At 44.3% G+C, this 25950-nt stretch overlaps 2 pseudogenes; one reads left to right on the top strand and one right to left on the bottom strand.

Moving 5' to 3' along the window:
• Positions 1 to 10192: 10192 nt before the first annotated feature.
• Positions 10193 to 10786, bottom strand: LOC142440807 (PRELI domain-containing protein 1, mitochondrial pseudogene; annotated as a pseudogene).
• A 10234-nt stretch (positions 10787 to 21020) lies between these two features.
• Positions 21021 to 22761, top strand: LOC142439994 (serine/threonine-protein phosphatase 6 catalytic subunit pseudogene; annotated as a pseudogene).
• Positions 22762 to 25950: the final 3189 nt, after the last annotated feature.

Raw genomic sequence — 25950 nt, forward strand, 5'->3', positions numbered from 1 at the left:
AGGGAGGCATGGCGCCGGGCTTCTTACCTGAGTCCCATTGACCAAGCTATCTTCCTGTCATTATCCTAAGACCGTCACGAAGCAGAGGGAGAACAGGAAGGATAATGTGAGCAATTTTATATTTACTAGGCAGAATTTCACCTGCAACATGAGGGGAATGATGTGCAGCAGACCGGCTTAGATGATGTTCCAAGTCCAGGACAGAGGTGAAGGTGGCTTGAATTCAGGTGGCAATGGTGGAAGTGGGGAGAAATGGATACCTTGAGGAATGTATTGGAGGCCATGCCAATGAGTTGGAGCATCCCACTGATCAGGAATATGGCACAGGACCAGCCAGTGTTTGATTTTGCTGCCCATAAATAAAGTCACTCTGCTGACTTGACAGCAGCTAAGGGCAACATCAGTAGGGACTGAGGACTTCAGATCACAGCCCTCCGGACTGGCGTCTAACTTTCTCCAGCAGCAGCAGGCTGCGGCAGCTGCAGCTGGAGTTGTTGGGTTTTCACTAAATCGTGTTACTAAAATTTAGGAATTTAGAGCAAGGTGATTGACAATGGAGTCTAAGCTGCAGGTTCTGCTGAGGGGTCGCAGGAATTGATAGCAGGTTGGAAGGACAGGCTGTAGAGATGGAGGAGATAGGTACTAATTCAGAAGGTGAGACATTTTCCATGATGAAAAGGTTCAAGATGGAAGTGTGGGAGAGGTAGATGCTTGACTCCAAGTCAAAAAGTTAGCAGTTCAAACCCACCCAGACACTCCTCAGAAGACAAGTCTCACAATTTGCCTTTAACACTATTGAGCAGTTTTCCCTTGCACACATAGGTTGCCCTGATTAGGGATCAACTGGGCGACTTCTTTGGAACAAGTAAGCTTGTCTTTGTTGTGCTGTGTGGCTTGGGTGCTGCTGTGCTGCTGGAAGCTGTCACTGGTACTCAAATGGCAGCATGGCCACTGCAGTGAACAGGCTTCAGCAGAGCTTTCACACTAGGAACAGACTACAAGGAAAGAATTGGCTATCCACTGCAGAGGAATTAGCCACGTTATGGATATCATCAAAATATTGTCACTGGACACTCAAGTATTTAAAAATATATATATATGTAAATCTTCTACTTCTCTGTTTTCCCACCCCTTGCTCATAACCTTACTCTCATCTTCTGATTCTTACACCAGAATTCAAAACCACAATGGTCTAACACCATGGGATCATCTCCCATTACAAATCATCTCCAACACTCTCCCAGCTTGTCAGCCCAGAATATCAGACTCTCTCACAAAGTCAAGGGTGGGGGTAGGGGGACGACTTGAGCCAAGTCAGTGGGGGCTCCGGTGACCTGACGGCATCAGATGTGAGCACATAAAGTTCCCACTAAATTAGCCCTTCTGGCTAAGAGAGCATGGGCCATTTTCTTATCATTGTAGACTAATGCCCTGACATTCTAATTTTATTTTTAAATTATGTAAAATTCAAACTATTACGTTTGAAAGCAACACACTAACTACATGGTCCTGTTCCTCAAGGAATTTTCTTGATGAAAAAGTAATTATAAGCCTCAAAATAAGTAGAATTATTTTATTCATTTACTAGATACCAAACAAGCTTAGGACAGCCAATTAACCTGTCACGGGTCATCTGCTGGTCACTGGTGCGGTGTGGCGCTTGGCAACATCACTGCAAGACCCCTGCCACTCTCCCTTCTCTTGCCTCCTCACTCAGTCCACCGGGCCTCCCCCAAAGCAGGCCTTCTCGAGCTTGGCACTGCTCTGTCCTGTACTCCACCTTCTTGTGCATGCACCCTTGGTGTCAGGTGCCCACAAACTCTTCCCCACATGCCAAGTCTCTCTCTATGATTGGCATGATGGCTGATTGAAATCAAAGCTGACCCACAGAGCCTATGCCAGCAGCTGCGTGAGTCTGCAGGGCCAACACTGGCGCAGGAGGCATTGGGCTGTCGGTGGTTACGGCCTTGCTCTATTGGACAGTCTTACGGAAGTGAAAGCCATAAGGGGTGTCGGACTTCTCAGTGGCCAAGGCAGTGTGATTTCTGCAAATGGCTTGTCTACAGTTGTGGGAAGCAGGCATTCATGTGTGGAGAAAGCGCCAGGTGTGCAGAGGTTTTCTGCATCCAGTCAGGAATGCTCCCAATGGGGCCTCTTCCTGGGACCAGATAAAACAAGACAGGGCAATCCCAAGTTTCTAAGACAAATATGTGAAATGCAAACATCCTAGGAGCCAAAGCAGGCCTTCTGGCCTGCATGGGCCCCTGTCCTGTTGCGAAGGCCACTGAGGTCAGCCAATTGAGCAGTGAGGTAGCCAGCAGGCGAGGTACAGTAGGAGAGCACATTTTGGTCCGATCTTTGGAAACCACTGCAGAATGGCAGTAGCCTGAGAATTAAGGAGGACCTTTGTTCAGGGAGTCTATTGTGGGCCAGGAACGGTCCGAAACGTGGCTTTACATGGAGGGTCTTACTTGCTTCCATCACAGTTACAGAGAAGAAATTAAGGCACGATGGTGGAGTGATTTGCTGGGCAGACATGCAGCAGGTAAGTGGCAAGCAACGCTTTGAAGCCAGGCTGCTGACCCCTGTGTTCCAGCTGTTCACCCCTGAGCTGAATCGAGCAGGCTTGCTCAGGGTCCTCATGCTCCCCGACTTGTTCTCTCTGGGCAGAGAGCAAAGACTCCAGGATTACTTTATTTATGTGTATATAAATATAAATATATGTAGTATGTAAATATATAATAAATAAATATAGATAAAGTGATTACATATACACACACCACTAGTTTTGACTACTTCGAGTTGGGAAGATGGAATCCAAATCAAACTGGCTTAAGGAAAATTGGAAATTATGGGCTCATTTTATTGACAGTTGCCAAGAATGAGCAGGTGCATTGTTTATGATGTGGGGGAAAATCCCTGGGCATAATTTTCCTAGCAATTTTTTTTCACTGATGCAGTTTTCAATTTTCATAAAATTTATGTCTATAAGCCACTATGATTATCCTATATCCTTCTGAAAAACCTTTTGCGATGATGCCTCCCCCTTCCGTCTCCATAACCTGAGCTGAGCTCTCCGCCGGACTCGAGCTGGCCCATGAGTTCCTGTAGGATGACGCCACTGTGCAGCATGAACTGTTTTTTTTTTAAAGGCCGTTTTATTGGGGCCTTGTACAGCTCTTATAACAATCGTATCAAGTATATTTGTACATCTGTTGCCATTTTCTGTTTGAGCCCTTATTCAGCTCTTCTTTTTCCCCTCCTACCATCTCCCCTCCCATCCTCGTGACCCCTTGATATATTATAAATTATTTTTATTTTCATATATTACACCGGCCGCTGTCTTCCTTCCCCACAGTTTCTGTTGTTCACCCCCCTTGAACCTTTTTTTAAAGGCACCCTGATGGGCCTAAAATGAGTTTGCTGCTGAGAGAACTTGTCTCTAACCACCCAAAGATTGCAGAGACACATTTAGACGATTTTGACAGGAGTGAACCAATGCCTGGGTGTGCTGAAGCTGTAGTAACAGTACTCGTGGGCTTACCCACGTAGAGGCCCCAACAACTTTTCATCTCAGTTACTCTGTGGGACGTCTGTGGTGGGTTTCTTCTTTATTTCTCTGGGATTCTGTAAATGTTGCCAAGTGGATCTCAGACAGACTCTGTTGATTTATTTCTGAGCCTGACCATTAAAACACAATGTGCCAGCTTAATTTTTCCTAATGGACATTTTATGACGTGTTTCACTTTCTCATTCCTCTTATCTTGAATTCCCCAATGTCTCCCTCCTCTGCTGCCACTGAGTGATCAGAAAGCTCTTCCCCAATGACCCAGCACTGTCATCTCATTTTATCCAAACATAACGAGTGTGTCAGTATAAATAATTGCCACTTATGATTCCTCCTTACTTCCTCCATCTGAGCCTGAGATTGCTACTGGGTAGATAATACCCTGTGATTCACGATGAAGTTCTGTGATGGAGGGAAAGCACACTCATTAATCTAAACTGTTCTCTAACACACCTTTTCCCAACAACAAGTAGGATACAAGCAGCCAAGATGTGGATTTAATGAATCACAAGCAGTCAAGATGTGGATTCCATGAATCAATTACCTGATTCACATTGATTGGAGCTGATCAATGGAGGGCTTTGACTGCCAGGCCAGGGCATCTGAACTAAATTTATGCCCTTTAACAGTAGGGAGACAATAATTATTTTTGAATAGGAGAGAGACACCCTCCTCTTCCTGTCCAGTCATTGAGTACATACTAAATGTCAAGTACTATACTAATTCTGTTGCCTATGGGATCCCATTTTTAAAATAGAATTTATTCACTTTGTTGTTGAGAAGACACACAGCAAAACATATCCCAGTCCAACCACTTCTACATGTGCCATGTGGTGCCGTTGACTACCTGCTTTGAGTTGTGCAACTGTCCTTACCCTCGTTTTCGGAGTTGTTTTTCCCTCACTGATGTAAGTTCTCTGCCTCTGAGCTTCTTATTTAATCTTTTGAGTTGCTTTTGTCAATTGGATCCCATAAGGATAATTCGTAAAGAGCATAATTCTCAAGGCAGACATTTTCCACTGTGTAAGCTGAATTATTTGTGTTAGTCTGGGTAGACTAGAGAAACTCAGGGGAGACTCATGAATAAGAAAGAGCTTTATATACAAGAGCAATTGAATATTGAGAAAACATCCCAGTCCAGATCAAGTCCATAAGTCCCAGTATTAGCCCATATGTCTGATATGAACCCATAAATCCCTCTTCAAACTCACGAAACACATGCAATGATGCTGAATGCAGGCCATCCCAGTCCAGTGAGTGGAAAGTCTTGTGGATCCAGTGGCAGTAGAGGCATCTCAGTGCTGGCAGTGGTCTCCATGTAGCTCTTTCAGCTCCAGGGACTCTAGCGTAGCTCTGTGTGTCTTGTCAGCTGTAATGTCTCCCAGGGAGTGAGCCTGTGTCCTACCTTCAATGAGTAATTTATCTCCTTCGTGCCTCCAAATGAGGTCATCAAGCTGAGACCTGATTGATGGGTCTAAACTTAACTCCTTCACTCATAAGTCTCAAATTGACTTTAGAAATAGATTTCTAAAATTACAAATAGATTATGTAACTACCACACTATTGTTGGTTTAAAAAAGAATTCAGGGAATACTTTTGCTTTTTAAGCTTCATATATTATCTCAAGTCAATAATTTCAGAATTCATCCAACCTTCATGACTCCAGAAAGTCTCAGATTCACAAGAGTTTGAAAGTGTCTTTTGCATCTTCCTCCCTTCCTCCCTCCCTCCATTTGATCAGCTTTCTTTTATGGAATCTTCCATCAAAATGTTCAATACAAGTAGTGGGACACGCTCCCATTCTTCTGGCCTCATGGCAAAGGAATCAGTTGTTCATGAAGGCAATTAGGAACACATTTCTTCCCCTCCTCCTTTTCCTGACTCTTTTGCTTTTGTCGAGACAAATTATTGCATCTTGGGCAGCCACTTGCAAGCTTTTAAGATCCCAGGTACTGCATCAAACAGATGCACTAAACCTATTAGCCCCATTAACTGGGAGGTCCCAGAGAACCACAACCCTAACTTTCAAACAAGAAACCAAACCCTTGATTGTACATAAGCAGCCTCAGCTGCTACTCTCGCTTTTCCCCCTTTGGTTTTACACACACACACACACACACACACACCTTTTTGCCAATTCAACTTTTTACAGGTGTAAAATTTTACAGCTTATTGACAGCAATTAAAAATACCAGCTATGCAACTTTATCCTTAATAACTACAATAGTTACCATATATATTTGAGTATAAGCTGACCTGAATATCAGCCGAGGCACCTAATTTTACCACAAAAACTGCATTAAAAATGCACTAAAAAACTCGGCTTATACCCCAGTATGTATGGTACATCACCATTAGCCCACCTTTCTCATACTTCCTTGCACCCTAGTATCCACTAATAAACTCCCTTCTCTATATATTTGTCTTTTCTTGTCATTTAATATAAGTGAGGTCATATACTATTTGTCCTTTTAGAATTGACTAACTTCATTGAGTATAATTTCTTCCAGCTCCATGCATTATTAAGATTCATATCTCCTCACCTCCTCGGCTCCTTCATTGTGCCAGGTAGCTGGACAAAGCCTTGAGTCCCTGTATGCAGCACTCTCAGCAGGGGCTCAGCCCCTGCCACATACAAGGCAGTTCCTTGGGCCAAGTTCCTTCAACAGCTGCAGCCACTGCAGGCGCCCCAGCAGCAGACTTCGTCAGTGCAACACACACACCTACCCAGTGCTGAACTCCTTCCGTGGTTCTTCATGGGGAACAAATGACGACCCTCTTTCTGGTCACTTTGTGATTACAGACCGTAGTGGAGCAGCTCCAGTGACCACTGACCAAGTCAGAGTTGGAGGAAAACCAATCTTCTGCCCTTTCCAGTGGAGTCCAGGTCCAGCCGTCTGTCCACGAGTCCTTGGACACCCGGACAAGCAGCCATCATCAGACCACTGAATACATTAGCACAACCACCACCAGTGGGCATGGGAGCCGTGAAGTGCACATTACTACGCATGACTTTCATCTGAGAGATGAATCAAGCGGCCATATCATGTCTATTCTCATTTCTCAAGCCTGCAAGCTTTGGACACAGAACTCTGCTTTCAACTTTTTATTATTCACTCAAGAGTTGGAAGCTACAGTTTTGACATTCAGATAGACAATGGGATTTATATTACCACGGCCAATTTTGCCAAACCAGCTCTTCATATCCTAGCAGGCTTCTGTAATGAACTGGCTCTTTCAGGGGAAGTTTGGTTTCATGGTGGAGAAATCTAGAGCCCTCTTAAGTTGTTTTATTTTTTTTAACACCTTGATAACTCTTACTTTTCCTTTATGGAATTTTAAAATCCCTGTTGTGTTCATGTGAAAGGTGGAGAAAAGTTGTATCAGTTAACTGGTTATGGAACTTCTTAATTCTAAGCCATTGGCACTAAAAGAGGAGTGGTGTTTTCTGGTTTTGTAGATAGAGTTGCTTTATTTTGTGATTTTCGAGTTGCCAGTATTTTTTTTAAAAAGGGAGTCTATTGAAAATTAAAATTTTAAATGAAAAATATTTTAAATTTTCTTATTGCTGTCTTTTATTTTAAACATTCCTTTTGTTGGGGGGATGTGGGGGGCTTGTTTGTGGGGAGTCCTTACTATAGAGACTGGCTTTTTTGCTAATTAGTGTAGAGCCTTATATTCTGATAGAAGTTACTACAGAAGTGGATTTCCTATGAAGGTAAAGGTTACCTGATGTTAGCAGAATTGAAACCCTTGCTTTCTTAAAAAATAAAAAGGATTCATATCTCCTATTTACTGAGTAGTTTCCATTGTATTTATGTACCAAGTCATTTATTCATTGATCCACTGATGAACGTTTGGATTGTGAGGTAATTAGTTTATTGTGCCAACCTGGCTGATAAACAAGTGGGATTAATAAGGACTGCCAGTGTTTCACAACTCTCATGGGAGTGAGTTGCACTGAGCCATTTGTATTGCTTTATAATTTAATTGATGGTATATTTCTTATGTTATCTATCTATCTATCTGTGTGTATATATATATATATATATATTTATAATTGTTAGCATTCTGGTTTTGTTTCTCCAGAGAACCCTGTCTAACACAGGTTGTTTCTACTTTGTGCACAGTGGTGTACAAGTCTCTGTTTGAGTCTCTGCTTTCAAGTTTGTGGTTGCTCCGTGGGAGTGGAATTGTGGCCGTGATGTGGAAGCTAGGCTCCCAGTATTTAAAGTCCCAGAGGGGCAGCTCTGTAGCTGGGTTCAGCTGAGGTTTAAAACTCTGACAGAAAGAAAAAGGAAATGATTGCCCCTTCTGAAAAATTGGCATGGGAAATGGCATGAATAACTGCAGAACAGTGTCTGACATGATGCCAGGAGATGAGCTCCTCAGTTTTGAAGGCACTCAAAATATAAGTAGGGGAGAACTACCTCCTTAGAGTGGAATTAACCTTCACCATGAGTAAAGCCCGTGGGACTTTCACTTGTTGGTGTGGCATGACTCAAAATGAGAAGAAACAATAGGAAACATCCATTAATAACGAGCACAGAATGTACAAAGTATGAATCTAGGATATTGGAAGTCATCAAAAATGCAATGGAGTGCATAAAAATCATTTTCCTAGGCCTTAGTAGCTGACATAGTGACCGTTCTGAACCAAACAATCATACGGTCTATTATGCCAGGCATGACAAATTGAAGAGGAATGGGAAAAAGGTCATTTCAGGGTCTATCCTGCCATACAGCCCTGTGATGGAATAATATCCGCAAGGAAAACCTAAAATGCGATCGAGTACGTCTAACCTGAATTTAGAGAAAATTTCTAGAACAGAATTGATACATTGAACCCTAATGACCAGATGAAAGCATAAGAATGCAAAAAATCCTCCAATAAAAGAGCAAAGTGGGTGTTGAAGACACTCTGAAACTTTCTCTTGAACGTAGAGTAGCTACAGCAATGGAAGAACTGAACTGAAGAAAACTTAACTCGAGACAAAGCAACGGATTAAAATATGCCAAGTCCTGGAATTAGAACACCAAAAGGGAGGGACATGCTCAGCACGTCTCCAGATGAGAGACCTGAAGACAAAAATCAAGCCAAAAGTTGAAATCATGTGAATTGAATTGGGTGGCGGCCTTCATTTCCCCATTGGATGGACTTGGAGTATATTTCTGGACTAGTTTCTGTTTCATTGGTCTGTATGTTTGTTGCTACACCATACCATATTGTTGTTAGGAGCTGGGTTAGTCGAGGTAGACTAGAGAAACAAATCCAGAGACACTCATGTTGTGTAAGAGAGAGCTTTATATCAAAGAGCAATTGTACAATAGGGTACCCCGCCCAAATGGAATTATTAAAAAAGTTATGTATTTAATTTTTATTTTACAAAACAACCTTATCATCTTCAAAGTACTCTCCATTATACTTAATACATCTGCGATTCCATTTTTGGAAACATTTTTTAAACTTACCTGTTTGGATGGCTGACAGCACCTCCCCCTTTTTTCTTCACCTCTTCTACATCATCAAATCTCTGTCCTTTCATGTCCCCCTTCATTCACGGAAACAAAAAGAAGTTGCACGGAGCAAGGTCAGGTCAATTTATCTGTCTCACCTCTAAATGAGGTCATCAAGCTGTGACCTGATTGACAGGCTAAACTCCACCCCATTCACTGTTAATACCCTCCAGCTGACAAGAGATTATATAACTACTACATAGTGACCCTCTGCGCAATAGAAAGAAACACTGCCTAATCCTGTTCCATCCTCACAATTGTTCCGATACCTGAGCCCATTGCTATAGCCACTATGTCCACTTATCTCATTGAGAGCCTTCCTCTTTTTTTTTTTTACTGCCCCTTCACTTTATCAAGCATGATGTCCTTCTCCATGCATTGGTCTCTTCTGACAATAATCCCAAAGTACATAGACAAAGTCTCCCCATCCTGGCCCCTAAGTAGTCTGGCTATACTTCTTCCAAGGTTGTTCAGCTTGTCCTTTTAGCTTCTTCTCCAGCACCACAATTCAAATGCATTGATTCTTCTTCAGTCTTCTTTATTCAGTGAGGAAACGGAAAGACCTTAAAGTAACATCCTTGCTTTCAGTGCTCTAAAGGGGTCTGTGCAGCCAACTTGCTCAGGGCCACGCATCCTTTGATCTCGGACCGCTGCTTCCATGAGCGTTCACTGTGGATCCCAGCAAGACGAAATCCTTGGCAATTTCAGTCTTTTTTGTTTTAATTCACCAAGTACTTATTGAGTGCCTCTTCTGTGCTAAGTCTTGTTTCAGTACCTGAGACACATCAAAGAGCCAACAGATCTCTGCTCCTGTGGAGCTTATAGTCTAGTGTTGAAGCCAACATCTCCTGGCCACTGTGAGCTATGAGGGCAGGTCTGCACCTCTCTGTCCCTCAGCTGCCCACGGGGGAAATAAGCAGGCCTGGCACACATGGGTGACATGCTTGGTGTCCTGCAGTGCCAAATGGACACACACACACCCACCACCACCCCCAGACCGTATAGAGGGGCCGGAAGTTGATTTTTAATTAAGAAAGCATACTGCAGGCTTGTCTGGGGGCTGGAGCCAGATCGTCTGGTCAAGGGTGGGACAGGGGTCTGGGCTGGCTACAGGAACTGTTTCTGCTGGTTCTTGGTGACCTTCTCGCTGGCCAGGTCCTTGGTCTTCTCTGTAGCTGCCAGTGCTGCCTCCTTTGGCTTTTCTGGGGCTTCCTTGGCGGTTTCAACAAGCGTCTTAGAAGGGGCATCACCTTGCAGCTTGGCCAGGATGTACTCAAAGCCCTTCCTCGTCTTGGTCACCGTGTTTTCAAACCGACCAGACCAAATTCCTGGGCAGCTCGGGAGACACCGAGCACGTTGCGGATGTCTGTCCAGCCACTGTTGTCGGCATTCACGCGGTAAGCACAGCGCTCCTCCACCACCGCGAGCCGGCTGTGGTTGATGTTTCAGGTGAAGGTGGTCGTGGTCTGATTCTGTGGGTCCCTAACGGAGTCCTCCAGGATGTACACGAGTGAGCAACATTGGCAGGAAGCAGTCGCTCGGCCCAGCGGGGGGTCCTCTTGGTCTTGGCCAGGAGTCGCCTGGATAGGACCTTCTGGTCAGGGTTCACCTCCCGGTGCACGATGTCTTCTGTCAGAAGGCGGCGAACACTTGGTCCCAGGAACTGTGGAGCACGCTCTGGCCCAGGAAATACTTCACCATCGTCCCGTCCAGGGAGGGCTCAGCACCCACACAGCATCAGGGGTGCGGAGCCCGGGGGCACGCGGAGTGACCGCCACACCGTACCCAACCCGCCGCCTGGCAATTTCAGTCGTTTCTCAATTTATCATGATGTTACCTGTGGTAGTTACACAATTTCATGTCAACATGATGAATGAACGGGTGGAGTCTAGCCTGTCAGTCAGGTCACAGCCTGGAGATGTCTCTTGTGGGGATGGCCTAATCATGAGGATTCTGGGAACTCCCTCTCTTCCTCCCTGGAGATGGGTCTCTCTCTCTCTCTCACCCCCCCCCCCCACTCACATTCCTGTTGACATGTCACATGGAGCCACACTGATGATAGAGTGCTGGCATGCTTCCACCGGCATTGGATCCCCAAGACTTAATACCCACCGGCCTGTGGCCTTCCTGCCTTTGGCATTATGGCATGTGATGTGTGAGTCTGTAGAGGAATTTATAGATTAGTATCGGACATAGGGGCTAATAGTGGACTTATGGACTTGATCTAGACTGGGTTGGAATGTTTTCTCAGTATACAATTGCTCTTCAATATAAAGCTCTCTCTTATACACATAAGAGTATCAATGGATTTATTTGTCTAGTCAAGCCGGTCTAACACATTGCCTATTGGTTTAGTTATGAGGATATTGATCTTTACATTGAGTTGTCATCCATATTGAAGGCTGCAATACTTGATCTTCAACAGCAAGTGCTTCAAGTCTTCCTTACTTTTGGCAAGCGAGGTTATATCACCTGCATGTCAAAGGTTACTAAGCCTTCCTCCAATCCTGATGCCACACTCTTCTTCATATAAGCCAGCTTTCCTGATTGTGTACTTCTGTAACTGTTGTTGGATGATCTTCAGCAGAATTTAGCTTGCATGTGATATCAGTGATATTGTTCTATAGTTTGAGCATTGGGTTGGGTCTCCTTTCTTTACAATGGGTACAAATATGGATCTCTTTCAGGCAGGTGACCAAGTAGCTAAAAAAAAAAAAAATCAAGCCTTGAGTTGCAATATTGAAGGGTTCTATAGGTAAAGTTCTACAGGAGTGATGCAGGAAGCAGCAAAGAAAATGGAAAGAATATGCTGATTATTCAGTGCAGCTTGAACTACTTCCTTTCAGCACCATTGGTTCGTGCTCGTATGCTGCCTCCTGAAGGGACGGAATGCTCATTGGTTCTTTTTGGAAGAGTGACTCCGTGTATTCTTTTTTCTTGAGTTCTTTCGGTTTAAGACAAGTTGAGTGTGTTCTTAGTTCTGGTTTTCTAATTCTAGATCTTTACACATTTCATTATAATACTTGACTTTGTCTTCTTGAAATAAGGCTTCAGGAATTGATGGAACACCAATTTAAATATTTCCAGTGCTGATGAAGTTCTGGAAGCACTTGTCTAGGCCAGGAAATTTGGACGATAGCTACATGGCAAAGATCCATACTGAAGATCATCCAAAACTGTTTTAGCAGTACAGTGACAGGAGCTTCCAGAAATTCAGATTAGATTTAGAAGAGAGCACGAAACAAGGAATATTATTGCTGATGTCAGATGGATCTTGACTCAAAGCAGAGAATACCAGAAATATATTTACTTGTGTTTTATGAACTGTGCAAAGGCATTCGACTCTGTGGATCATAGCAAACTACTGATAAACCTTGAGAAGAATGGGAATTCTGGAACACTTCATTTTTCTGATATGGAACCTATACATGGATCAGGAGGCAGTTGTTCAAACAGAACAAAAGCATATTGCATTGTTTAAAATCAGGAAAGGTGTGTATCGAGGTTGTATCCACTCTTCACATTTATTCAATCTATGTGGTTAACAAATAATCAGGAAAGTTGACTTACATGAAGAAGAGTGTAGCATCAGGATTGGAGGAAGGCTCAGTAATAACCTTTGACATGCAGGTGACCCAACCTGGCTTGCTAAACGTGAGGAGGACTTGAAACACTTGCTGAGGAAGATCAACGATTGCAGCTTTCTGTATGGATTACAACTCACTGCAAAGGAGACCCAAATCCTCACAACTGGACCGATAAGTGACATCATGATAAATGGGGAAAAGACTGAAGTTGTCAAGGATTTTGTCTTGCTGGGATCCACAGTCAATGCTCATGGAAGCAGCAGTCAAGAGATCAAAGGATGCGTGGCATTGGGTCAATCTGCTGCACGGACCTCTTTAGAGCATTGGAAAGCAAGGGTGCTACTTTGAGGACTAGGATGCACCCAATACAAACCATAGCATTTCCAATTGCCTCATAGCTATGTGAAAACTGGACATTGCATAAGGAAGGCTGAAGAAGAATTGATGCATTTGAATTGTGCTGGAAAAGAATATGGAAAATACCACAAACTGCTAAAAGGACAAACAAGTCTGTCTTGGAAGAAGTGCAACCAAACCACTCCTTAGAAGCCAGAATGGTGAGACTGTATCTTAAATACTTTAGAGATGTTCTCAGGAGAGACCCATCCCTGGAAAAGGACAGCATGCTTGGGGGAAAGGCTAAGATGAACAGACACGGTGGCTACAATGGGATCAGGCTTAGGAACATTTGTGAGGATGGCGCAGGCCTGGGCAGTGTTAGTTCTATTGTGCATAGGGTTGTCATGGGTTGGAACCAACGTGAAGAAACCTAACAACAACAAAGATGCTTACTTCTTAGCATAACATAGCCCTGGTCTGTAGTCTACAACACTAATGGAAAGAGGGAACAGACAGACTAGACCTGACTCCCTGGTAAGTTTGTCCTATGGACTTCAGAGGCTGGAGTGATGAGCTACGCGGCCAGGCCAGTAGAGTCCTTACTATGGGAGCAGACTAGGGTGCCCTGATTTTCTATATCAATTCACAATCGATGCAAATTGGAGGATGTGATGGCACATCCCAGACAGACTCATGGGGAGTTCTATGACAAAGCCCTACTGGATTCCCCTGAAAGCCCAGCTTATTTTGGGCAGAAGTCCTAAAAATGCAAAGGACACATGGAAAACCAACCGTCTAACCTAACACTATTTACCATAGGTCAGTGATGGCTGGCAGGTTGCTTTTTCCATTCTGCAAACTATTACATGCTGAGTGAAGCGTTCCTCTTTCTCCATCTGTCTGGCAGAGCACCTGAGGAAGACATTGTGTGTGTTCACATGGGAGCAAAAAGGAAATGATCCAATTCCCTCTCAAATCAACCTCCCCCTTCCTTTCCTCCGCTTTCCCGGAGTGGCGCTATCTGAGCCTCGGCACTGCCCACTCCTTCCCTTTGGCTGACAATCCATCTCTGTCACTGATGGTGTTTGGTTTATGTCTCTGGTATCTGAACTTCACACATCCACCTCCCTTCCTCTCTGGGGCCCTGTTCCCATGGGAAGGTTTCTCCCGTGTCATGGTGTCCTCCAATCGGTCCACTTCATCCCTGTTGACATCTTTTTGCTTGTGTGTCTCCCAGTTTTTACCCAGGAGCCTTTGCTGCCTTCCCTAACCCCCCTCTTTTAAGTTCTCATTCTCTTGCCAGTTTTGACTGATGTGTTCTCTGATAGTGTATCTCAGCTCCCCAGCTGCTTAGCTAGCCTGTCCAACTTTTATTTCCATCAAGGACACTAGCTGTGTACCTGAGCTGCATGCTTGTTCCCAATTTTATTTCTCCTTGCTGACTTCCTCTAATCAAACTAGTTTCAGTGTACACTAGCTGTGTAATTCAGGCAAACTTCCTTTACCTCTCTACCCTTCTGTCAATGTTTTCACTCCTCTCTAAAAGGGGCCAGTTTTAATATTTTACTTCATAAGGACTCTTGTGAAGATCACAGGACTTATTTAATACATGGAAAGCGTTCAGAACATTGTCACAGGGTAACCATCCAATAAATATTATTATCATTATTATGTGGTTGTCAGTATTCGATTATTCTGGCATCTTGAGTCATAAGAGTTCCTCAAAAATGGGCAACAAGGAGGCAGCTTCATGGTGGAGGCATAGCGGTCCAATATGGAGAGGTTAAAGGAGAATGAATTTGCCTCGTGCCAGCATCGTTTCCCCGACTAATCCCCCTTCAAGGCCTGGACATAAAGTTGCTTGTTCTTCAGGAGGAGACCACAGTCTTTTTGCAATAAAATGCATAATGTAGTGGTTTGGGTAAACACAGACTTGATAGAAAGTTCTTTCTTTATGACATAAGGAACCCGAAACAAGCGGTGCTCAGTCGAATTGGCACTCCATCTGCTGTTCTCTGCTGACACTCCACGAGGAGCTCTAAATGCAGTCTGGATCGTGAGAACATCTGGAGTCAGCCAAGCACGTTTTCGAAATGATTGAGCATTGACGTTGTAATCTATTCTTGTTTAGTTTTGCCTGCCGACTGTGGACAGACCTGTATAGATGGGGCCAGCCAACATGTACCATTCAGACAGCACTCCGGAGGAATATGCAGCTACGTCATCGTCAAGTGTACTTGTGTGTCTTTGAGTGCACCGTAACCTTGCTAGTTATTGTGAAGGCAGTAAGGTTCCTTATTGAAATATTGAAAATTAGGGGCAAATGAAAGACATCATTCTTGGGAAAGTAACAAGGCAGCCAATAAATAAAGAAATGAGGAAGCCCCTCAATAAGATGGATTGACACAGTGGCTGCAACAATGGGTTCAACTATATGCATAATTGTGGGGATGACCCAGGATGGGGCACAGTTTTATTCTGTTGTAGAGAGGCTCGCTCCGAGTTAGAACTGACTCACTGACACCTAACAATAAGCACTCATCATTTAGTTGCCTAGAAATAGCCACTCTCAATATGGTGATGTCTATGTGTGAACAATTATACACACACATTACAGCATATTGGACCTGTTTTAATGTATACAGGAATCAAAAGTATACTTTTTGTGTCAACAAGGACAAAGGGTCACCCACCAGATAGCAGAGCTGCTGCAGCAGTTCACTGGAGCAGACGTGCCTGTCTCCCTTTGTCCATCTACGCTGGACACGGCAATCCGTCAGGGCCAAGCATCAGACCCCAGAAGAGGAATACAACCTTTGGGCTGTGGATTCTTCCTGATCATATGGTAATTCTAAGTGGAAACACTAATAACCATTTTAGTGGGGTGAACAGGTATTGTGGTTTTGATGTGCAGCTCCCTAAAGACTGATAAAGGGTCCTTGATGGTGCAGCGGGTTAAGCTGAAGGCTGCCAACTGCAAGCTGAGGGCTTCAGTCCACTAGCTGCTCTGAGGCAGTTTGGTCAAGATCGGCAGCATCGGGAACCCTGTGGGGAAGTTCTACTCTGTCCTGTAGGCTCCCAAGGAGTTGGAATGGGCTCAGTGACAGTGGACATCGACTCAGGGAACCCTGGGTGGCGCAGACAGTTTGTGCTTCCCTGTTAACCTGAAGGCTGGCCATTCGAACCCACGCGCAAGTGCTGTGGAAGGAACGGCTGCCGAACTTCTCTGAAAGAGGACTTTCTTTTTCAAGGTTTTATCGTTTGCATATATAAATCATTCACATTGCTGAGTAAATTTATTTGTAAGTATTTTATTCTTCTAATTGATTTTGTCGATGGAATTGTTTCCCCCGTTTTCCTTTCAGTATACTCATTGTGGAGGTATAGAAACTGGCTGATTTTTGTGTCTTGTACATTTTACCGCTTTGCTGAGTTCATGTATTACAGCTCTAGTAACTTTCATTTCCCCCCCTGGTGTATTCTTTGGGGAGTTTTAGGTGTAAGATCATGTGATCTATGAGAAGGAATCCCTTTAGCTAGTCCTTCTTTATTTGGACAACTTATATTTCACTTTTTATGTTGCTTTTGCCTAACTGCTCTGGCTAGGATTCAGTATAATATACATATAGTATGTATTAGGCTGCTAGCTGAAATATGTAAACATTTACATTTCAATGTATTTTATTAGATTGAGGAATTTCCCTTCTATTCCTAACTTGCTGAGCATCCCTTTCTTTTTTCTCCCTTTTTAATCCTGAATTAGTGTTCAATTTCGTCTCCTGCCTTTTCTGTGTCAGATGAGACGGCAATGTGTGCTCTGCCTCTGCGCCGTTAACGCGGCATCTTCCGCTGACTGATGTTCTAATGCACCTCTGGGATAATTCCCATTGGTCGTGGTGTGCAATCCTCTCACCGTGATCTCGGATTTCATTGGCAAGCTCTGTGTTCAGGATGCTTGCATCTGTATCAGCCTGTCTTTTCTTGTGGTATCTTTGTCTCTGGTCAAGCCTCAAAGAATCAGTTCCCTCCTATTCTTTTTGAAACCATCTAAGAGGGGTTGGCGCCACTTCACTAAATGCACAGCACACGTCTCCAGTGCCGGGACTTCTCTTTGTCGGAGATTTCTGATGACTGTCTCAATCTCTTCTCTTCTTATGGGACTGTTGGGATCTTCTATTTCCTTTTATCTGTACAATGAGGATATAATATTGCCTATCTTCTAGGGAGGAGTCCAGGGTAGTGCAATTGGTTATTGTAATTTGGCTTTGAACAGAAAAGTAGGAGATTTGAATCCACTCTGAGGTGCCTCAGAAGAAAGATCTGGTGACCCACTTCTGAAAAACCACTCATGAACATTGAATAGAACCCAGTTCTACTTTGACGCACACGAGTTGAAGTTGTCTTGATGGAATTTTTTTTGGTTTGCATCCTAGTTTAGTTGTGATAATTAAGCTAATACATTTGAGGCGTGCGAACAGGATCTGGGCACCATGTAACTATAGTATGATAAATAAATAACCATGGGTGCTGACAACCTCTGGTTCCCCAAGACAGGTCTTTGTTCTTACTCTCTTTTCAGGATTCTCTGACCATTGCTACATTGAAAGCACAGCGATAATAATGTATTGTCTCAACTTCCGGAAGACAGCCTGAGTCTGTCTCAGAGTCAGGTTCATGTGGGCTCTTAGTTGCAGTCCAGCCCTTCATTTGTTCACGGAGAAACTGAGACCCAGTGACCTTCAGTCACTGACTCAGCTCCACGAGCTGGCTCATGGAAGAGTCACAGCCAGAGTGCCTGATTCTAAAAACATTTTTAATCATATTAAGTTGAAATTATTTTTTCCCCTCCATAAATATCTAATACGTCCTATGTGTATAATTTGGTAAGGGGAAAGAATTCGCGAATAAGCCTCTTTCTGAATAAATAGATTGCATCCATTAGCATGCTTTCATCTAACAAATTATCTAATCATTATCAGTATTAAAAATACTCAATGCCTACAGTGCATTTCTGGGAGTGTGGACTCTATTGTGGATGAATTTTGTCTTAGACTAGGTAAAGTTTTGTGCCCTCTTTTGCCTTCTCACTTCTCTGGCTCTCATTCCTGGGGAATTCTGCCAGATAGCACCCCTATTTTAATAACATTAAGATTAAAAATGTAGTATCATAACACATCTAGTTTTGTCTTAAAGTGTTATCTTTTTGTTTTTGCCTGTATGCACAAAGGTTTTTGCTATATGCATTTGTACTTATAAAATTTTGAGGCCTCCCCTCCCCCCAGAAAAATTTATTTCAAAGGACGGCATTGAATCTGCAGCTCCAGGAGAGGGCCATATCTGATCAGAGCACACGGGAGCAGATGAAGGGGGAGGAAGAGAGAGTGGAGCACATTCTGGCTCACCAGGCCTTGAGGAAAATGACCCCAATTAGAGCAGCCAGTCCATAGAGAGGACCACATGACCAGCCCCACTATGAGACATGACACCCCTCACTGACCCATGGCCCTGTGGGGGGCAGCACCAGAGACACAGAGTGTGGGAATTGCACCCGATTTGATCCTGCCACACCAAGGCAAAGCACTAGGGGAGTGCAGCAGAACAGCAAGGGAATGGAGCGGTAAGGTCCCCAGGGAGTGCTGAAGGTGGACTTTGGGGCCAGGGCGTAGTGCCCCAACAGACTGGACTGGAAAACACTCCTAAAGACCAACAAACGATCCTTGAACTAACTATAAGTTTTTCTTTCTCGTTGTGTATTATTTTGTTCTTTGTCAGTGGTTTGTTGTATGTGGTTGCTAGGTTTTGCTCTGTCTTGTTTTTGTGCATGTTATTATTTCTGCAGGTCTGTCTAAATAAGATAGGCTGGATGTACAATCTGGAAGATAAAACAATGGGACCAACAGTTCTGGGGGGACATGGGATAGGGGGAAGGGGGGGGAGGAAGTGGTATTAACAAACCCAGGGACAAGGGAACAAGTGATCCAAATTGTTGGTGAGGTGGGTGTGTAGGCCTGGTAAGGCATAATCAAAGGTAATGTAGCCAAGAGGAATTGCTGGAACCCAGGTGGGGACTGCGCATGATAGTGGGACAGGAGAAAAATAAAGGGAAATAGAGGAAAGAGCTGGGAGGCAAAGAGAATTTATAGAGGTCTAGATAAAGTCATGTACATATGCAAATATATTTATATATGAGGATGGGAAAAAAATATATATATATATGTTTAGTATTAAGGTAGCAGAAGGACATTGGCATTAAATTGGCATTCTGTGATGCTCACCTTCCTGACATACCCACTGAAGACAAAGTGGGTGAATAAGCAAATGTGGTGAAGAAAGCTGATAGTGCCTGGCTATCAAATGATATAGCATCTGGGGTCTTAAAAGCTTGAGGGTAAACAAGCAGCCATTTAGCTCAGAAGTAACAAAGCCCACATGGAAGAACACACCAGCTTGTGTGATCACTAGGTGCCAAAGGGATCAGTTAGCAGGCATAAAAGAACAAAAAATCATATCACTGGGTGCACACCTCCATGATATAATCTCTGAAGACAAATGGGTGCATAAGCAAATGTGCCGAAGAAAGCTGAGGGTGCCTGGCTATCAAAAGCTATAGCATCTGGGATCTTAAAGGCTTGAAGGTAAACAAGTAGCCATCTAGCTCAGAAGGAACAAAGCCACATGGAAGAAGCACACTAGCCTGTGTGATCATGAGGTGTAGAAGGGATCAGGTATAAGGCATCATCAGGACAAAAATATCTTACCATAGTTAATGAGGTGAGGGAGTTCAGAGTGGAGACCCAAAGCCCATTTGTTGGCCACTGGACACCACCTTCAGAAGGGTCTTGGGGAGGAGATGAGCCAGTCAGGGTGTGATGTAGCAACGATGAAAAATACTACTTTCCTCTAGTTCCTAAATGCTTCCCCTTCCCCCCTCCCACCCCCCTCACTATCATGATCCGAATTCTACCTTGCAAGTCTGGCTAGAGCAGAGGATATACACTGGTACAGATAGGAACTGGAAACACAGGGAATACAGGGCGGATGATCCCTTCAGGACCAGTGGTGTGAGTAGCAATACTGGGAGGGAGAGGGAGTGTGGGTTGGAAAGAGGGAACTGATTGCAAGGATCTACATGTGACCTCCTCCCTGGGGGATGGACAGCAGAAAAGTGGGTGAAGGGATACGTCGGACAGGGAAAGATATGACAAAATAATAATTTATAAATTATCAAGGGCTCATGAGGGAGGGGGGAGCGGGGAGGGAGGATAAAAAAATGAGGACCTGATGCCAGGGGCTTAAGTGGAGAGCAAATGTTTTGAGAATGATGAGGACAGTGAATGTACAGATGTTCTTTACACAACTGATGTATGTATGTACTGTAGTAAGAATTGCATGGGCCCCTAATAAAACAATTTAAAAAATCAAAACAAAAATAAACCTATTGTTTGGCTGCAAAAATTTTTTTGAAGTCTGATTTTTTCGTTGAATTTATTGATAAGCATTTTTATTGTATCTGTGCATTTCCCCTAAACATTCTTTTAAAAAAATCAATTTCTAGTAGCATAATGCACAATAATCAAGCCAGCCATAAAGTTATCAAATAATTTCTCTAATGTTGATGTTTGAGTTGCTCCCTTTCCCGTGTATTGAATGTGGTGCTATTACATAAACCCCCCCACCCCTTTCTGTTGGTCTACTGCCAAAGGATGTAGCTCAGAATCAGAATTTTGCAGGCAAGCATGAATGTTGGACACCCAGAATCACATTGCATTGGATTTTTTTGGGGTGACATTGTCAACAGCAGTGTTTGACTATAGTGTCTGTCCTTGGACTGTTAGCAGCACTGAGTACCCATTAGTTTAACTCAGAGAACTATTCCTGAAGTATTGGTGACCCGCTCCTGGGTACTGAGCTTGCCTTCCCAGGTTTGCTGTACATTTCACTGGCCAAACCTGTAAGCACCATAGATTTTAATTACATAATAACGTTTTGATAGCCGATCGTTTGATGGTATGGCCTGTAGGCTGCTGACCTGTCAGGGCGGGCTACCGTGGCGCCTGTTGTAGGTTCCAGGGCTGCTACGGCAGAGCACTAGTACCTGGGTGGCTGAACTCAGCCAGAGGTCACTTGCTCACAGTTCTGGACGCTTTGAGGACCAAGGTGCGCCTGATCCCAGCCATGCGATTCTCAACTGCCTCATATGTGCATGCAAGTTGGACAACAGCTGAGGAAGACTTCATGAGAACTGATGCATTTAAATTGGGTTGGCGAAGGATATTGAAAGTAACATGGACTGCCAGACAAACGCACTAGAATGCTCCTTAGAAGCGAGGCTCTTGAGACATTGTCTCACGTTCTTCAAATATGTTATTGGAGGACCAGTCCCCGACGAAGAACACTATGCTTGGTTCAACAGAGGGTCACAATAAGGAAGAAAACCATCAACAAGATGGATGGACACACTGGCTGTCACAGTGGCTCAAGCGTCACAACTGTGAGGATGGCGCAGGGCTAAGCGGGGCTGTGTTCTGTGGGATGGTGGATTCCTAACAGCCAGAACGGACTCAACAGCACCTAAGAGCTGCACTGCAGCAGTTCTGGGGGCTGGAAGTTTAAATTCTGTGTACTGACAGGAACACGCATCCTTTGAAAGCCCTGGGGAACCTTCTTCCCTGTCTCTCCTGCTTCTGGTGACTGTCCATATTCCTTGGCTTGCAGATGTACCCTTCAGTTTCTGCTGTCTTCACGTGGTAGTCTTCCCTGTGTGTTTGTCTGTCTTCACATGGCGTTTGGTTCTCCTTGCCTTCTCGCCTTTTATAACGCGAACCAGTAATTGGGTGGTCCAAATTGTTAAGCGCGTGTGGAAATTAGATTTTCTGTCACCTGGAAGCTGTGTGAAATGTAGGGCTGGAGTCCCACCTGTCAGTCAGGTCACAGCCTCATGGTCAGTCGGTATGGACACCAGGAACAGTGTGTGGAGACATGCGGGGACGGTGTAAGGACCTCTGAGAGCTACTCAGAACTGGAGGTCAGGTTCCTGACACAAACGACATACTTATGGGTGATGTAGACAGAGGTCACTGTAGCTTGGAGACCTTCCCTTACCTTCTTGCACTAAAGGCTAAGTGGCCTGATTGTATGATACCCCGACGAGGAAATCCTGAAAGTAGACCAACAGCACAGGTGCATGGATTTTACGATGAGCGCCAAATCAAGTACGGAAATGCCAATGCCTGGAGTTGCTGTACCAAAGTCTCCGACAGGCTTACGGTAGCAGCTTTAATAGATGAGCAGATTTTGCGTGTTCGTGGTGATTTATCTCCTGATACCAAAACACTGAATCAAATTTGAACAATGGAACGGAATCAGGAAATTCCTCATAAAGGAGCATTTTGTGACCTACTTTGGTCACATCCTGAAGATGGACATACTTGGGCAATCAGTCCCCGAGGAGCAGGCTGGCTTTTTGGAGCAAAGGTCACAAACGAGTTTGTTCATATCAACAACTTAAACCTCATCTGCAGAGCCCAGCAACCAGCGCGTGAAGGCTATGCACTTAATGCTTGATGAGAGGCTGGTAGCAGTCTGGTCTGCTTCTAATCACTGCTGTCGTTGTGGAAATATTGCCTCGATGCTGCCCCTCAAAGATGGGCAAGAGAACCAAAGTTATTCCGGGCGGTTCCCGATTCAGAGCGTGGTATTCCTCCTAGCACAGCGACGCCCTTTTCTGTGAGGTCTTCCCCATCCTGCTGACCCATTTCCTGCCCTCTTCTTACCCCAACTTTTCGTGTATTCCCTCTACAACATACTTTTTATTGAGCACTTTGCTGCTGAAATGCTGCCTCTTGCCTTTTTTTATTTTAAATTATCTAAATTTGTTGTTTGTTACGGTGCCTATAGCAATGTTTTTCTATCAGTTTTCTCCCTCATCCCATCCCCACCTGGACTCATTTGAGAAGACTTGAGAAATGTCTTAATACACTGCAGCATGTAGCTCTTGCTTCCTTAACTAGTCTGGGGGAAACAGGGTGTTTCCTTTGTTTAAAATGCCAATTGACAGAACAGACTCCACTGAAATACTCCTTTTGTATCATTCAGCCTTTTGTTTTAGTTTGGTAAGTTTTATGAAATTTCAGCAGAAAAGTTGTGATTCACTGAGCATGATGGACTGAAAAATGCCTCAAGTTATGTATACCTGTTCCAGCTGTAAACTTCATTGTTTGTTGGGTGATATTTTGAATGGATATAAAATAAATTGGTCTAAAGGGCAAAAAAATAAATAAAATAAAAACAAAAAGGTAGGCTACGGTAAATGCCACCTGAAAGCTACAATGTCTGAGAACACTATATCGGATAAGCGACATGGAAGCTGGGCCTGAGGACTGGGAAGGATTTGGACACTGGATCAGATGCGGTACTCTAGCTTATCAGGATCCCCGTAATCTTCACATCGGGAGTACTTCAGGCTCCAACCGAGGCACACCCAGGGAGCTGAGAAGCCCAGAGAGAGGGTCCAGGAGGTTCAAATGCTTGATGGCATTGCTCTCCTCTCCATTTGAAATGGTTTGGCATTTCCTTTATCAGAGAGATTTAAAAAGGCTGGTGGGGGGAGGGGCATACAAATGCACGTGCTTGGGTCTATGTGAGACAGGACACGGGAGAAATGAAGCTATGGGGGAAGACAGCTGGCATTCTGTGGATTGGCACATGCCTGCGCCTGTTGCTTTATTAACGTGTGCTTGACCAGTTGAATGCGGATGGAGTTTAACTGGTCTCGCACATGTCCGTCCTCTCGTCCTGTGCGGCTGCTATCCACAAGGTCATCAGTCACCACCTCCCACATGAGAAAGATGAGGCTGTCCACTCAGTAAAGACTGACAGTATCAGTAACCCAAACGGACAGTTCTACTTTGTCCTATTGGGTCACTACACGTTCACATCGACTCAGTGGCAATGGGCTTGGTTTTGGATTTGGTTAAACCAGTGTAGTGCAGTGAAATTTCTTAATATGGATCTTCTCTACATGTCTCTGTGACTTCCATCAAAATGACTGGATGAAGCCATGCAGATAGGTTGGGGGGAGAGGAGATTGGTCCGTTTTAGTTGTCTCACTCCTGGTTATAATTATGCTTCATCTCAGAAGCAAGATCAGAGGGCATTCCCCAGACCACCAGGAAAGAAGAGCCACTAGCAGAGTATGTTCCAGATCTCTCCCTGCCTGTAGGAGTCAAGCCGACTTGACTGAGACCGGAGGCTGAGAACTACAGTGAGACCTGGCTGCTGGCTGAGGAAGGGCAAGCAGCCATCTAGCTGAGAAGCAACAAAACCCACATGGAAAAAGCGCACCAGCCTGTGTGATCATGAGGTGTCCATAGGATCAGGTATCAGGCATCAAAGACCCAGAACAAAAAGACATATAAATGTGAATGAGGAGAAGTGTGGAGTGGAGACCCAAAGCCCATCTGTAGACAATTGGACATCCCTTACAGAAGGTCACAAAGAAGATATGAGTCAGTTTGGGTGCAGTATACCACCGATGAAACACAACTTTTTTCTAGTTCTTTAATGCTTCTTCCCCCACTATCATGACAGCAATTCTACCTTAAAAATTTGGCAGATCAGATCATGTACACAGATACATATAAGAGGTGGAAACACAGGGAATCCAGGAAATATAAACCCCTCAGGACCAATATTGAGAGCAGCCATACCAGGAGGGGAAGGGGAAGGTCGGGGGAGAAAGGGGGAGCTGATCACAATGATCTACCTAGGACCCTTTCTCAGGGGGATGGACAACAGAAAAGTGGGTAAAGGGAGACATTAGTCAGTGTAAGACATGAAAATAACAATAATTTCTAAATTATCAAGGGTTCATGAGGGAGGGAGGGTAGGGGAAGAAGGGTGAAAAATGAGGAGGTGATACCAAGGGCTCAAGTAGAAAGCAAATGTTTTGAGAATGATGATGGCAACATATGTACAAATGTGCTTGACACAATGGATGGATGGATTGTGATAAGACTTGTACGAGCCCCAATAAAATGATTTATTTTTTTAAAAAGATGTCGCAACAACAAAAAAAGATGTTACTGTACCAGGGTCCTCAAACTACGGCCCATGGGCCACATGCGGCCCACCGAGGATATTTATCCAGGCCACCGGGTATTTTTCCCCGTTTTGTTTTTTGCTTCAAAATAAGATGTGCAGTGTGCATAGGAATTTGTTCATACTTTTTTTTAAAACTATAGTCTGTCTCTCCAACAGGTCTGAGGGGCAGTGAACTGGCCCAAGTTTAAAAAGTTTGAGGACCCCTGTATAAGACCATTGATAGTGTTCTTAATGTTTTCTGACTCTGGCTAGTGGCAACCTGGCAGCTTCCCTCAGGAACCTGCACCCTGTGGGGATTGTGTGTGAGTGTGTGTGGCCACTGCAAGGCGTGTTGAACCCCACAGAGAGGCTGAGTGCGGTGGGAGGAACAGCTGGATAAGGCTGCGGGGGGTGGAGGGTAGAGGCCTGAGGGCAGTTGGATTCTCCTTCCTTGGAGAAGCCAGAGGAGGTCAGTTGTGGGCTCCGTGCCATTTTCACACCCGGGAATGTTACAGCCGATGCTTGTATAGTTTCTGCCCATTTCACCAGGTTGGAGACGTTCCAGAATGAGAAGGACGCCATCTCAAGGGAAGTGAGATGTTGAAGCGCTGGCTTATGAATGTTTCCAGATGCGTGCGTGATCTCACTGTCTGCAAGCCTTGTAATTGCGGTATCATTATGACATACTAGGAACAGATACATTCTCCTCTTGCTTTTTTCCAATACCAGTTATCAACACAATGAAGCTGACATTTTCCCTCTCCACCCCCAAAGAGAACACCCAGGAAGCAGATTCAGCTGGAACCGGTATGAGAGTGGGGTTTTCCTTGGGCAGCAGGAGGTTTCCAGTGGGGCTCC

The sequence above is a fragment of the Tenrec ecaudatus genome, chromosome 2, assembly GCF_050624435.1.
Source record: "Tenrec ecaudatus isolate mTenEca1 chromosome 2, mTenEca1.hap1, whole genome shotgun sequence".
Taxonomy (NCBI): domain Eukaryota; kingdom Metazoa; phylum Chordata; class Mammalia; order Afrosoricida; family Tenrecidae; genus Tenrec; species Tenrec ecaudatus.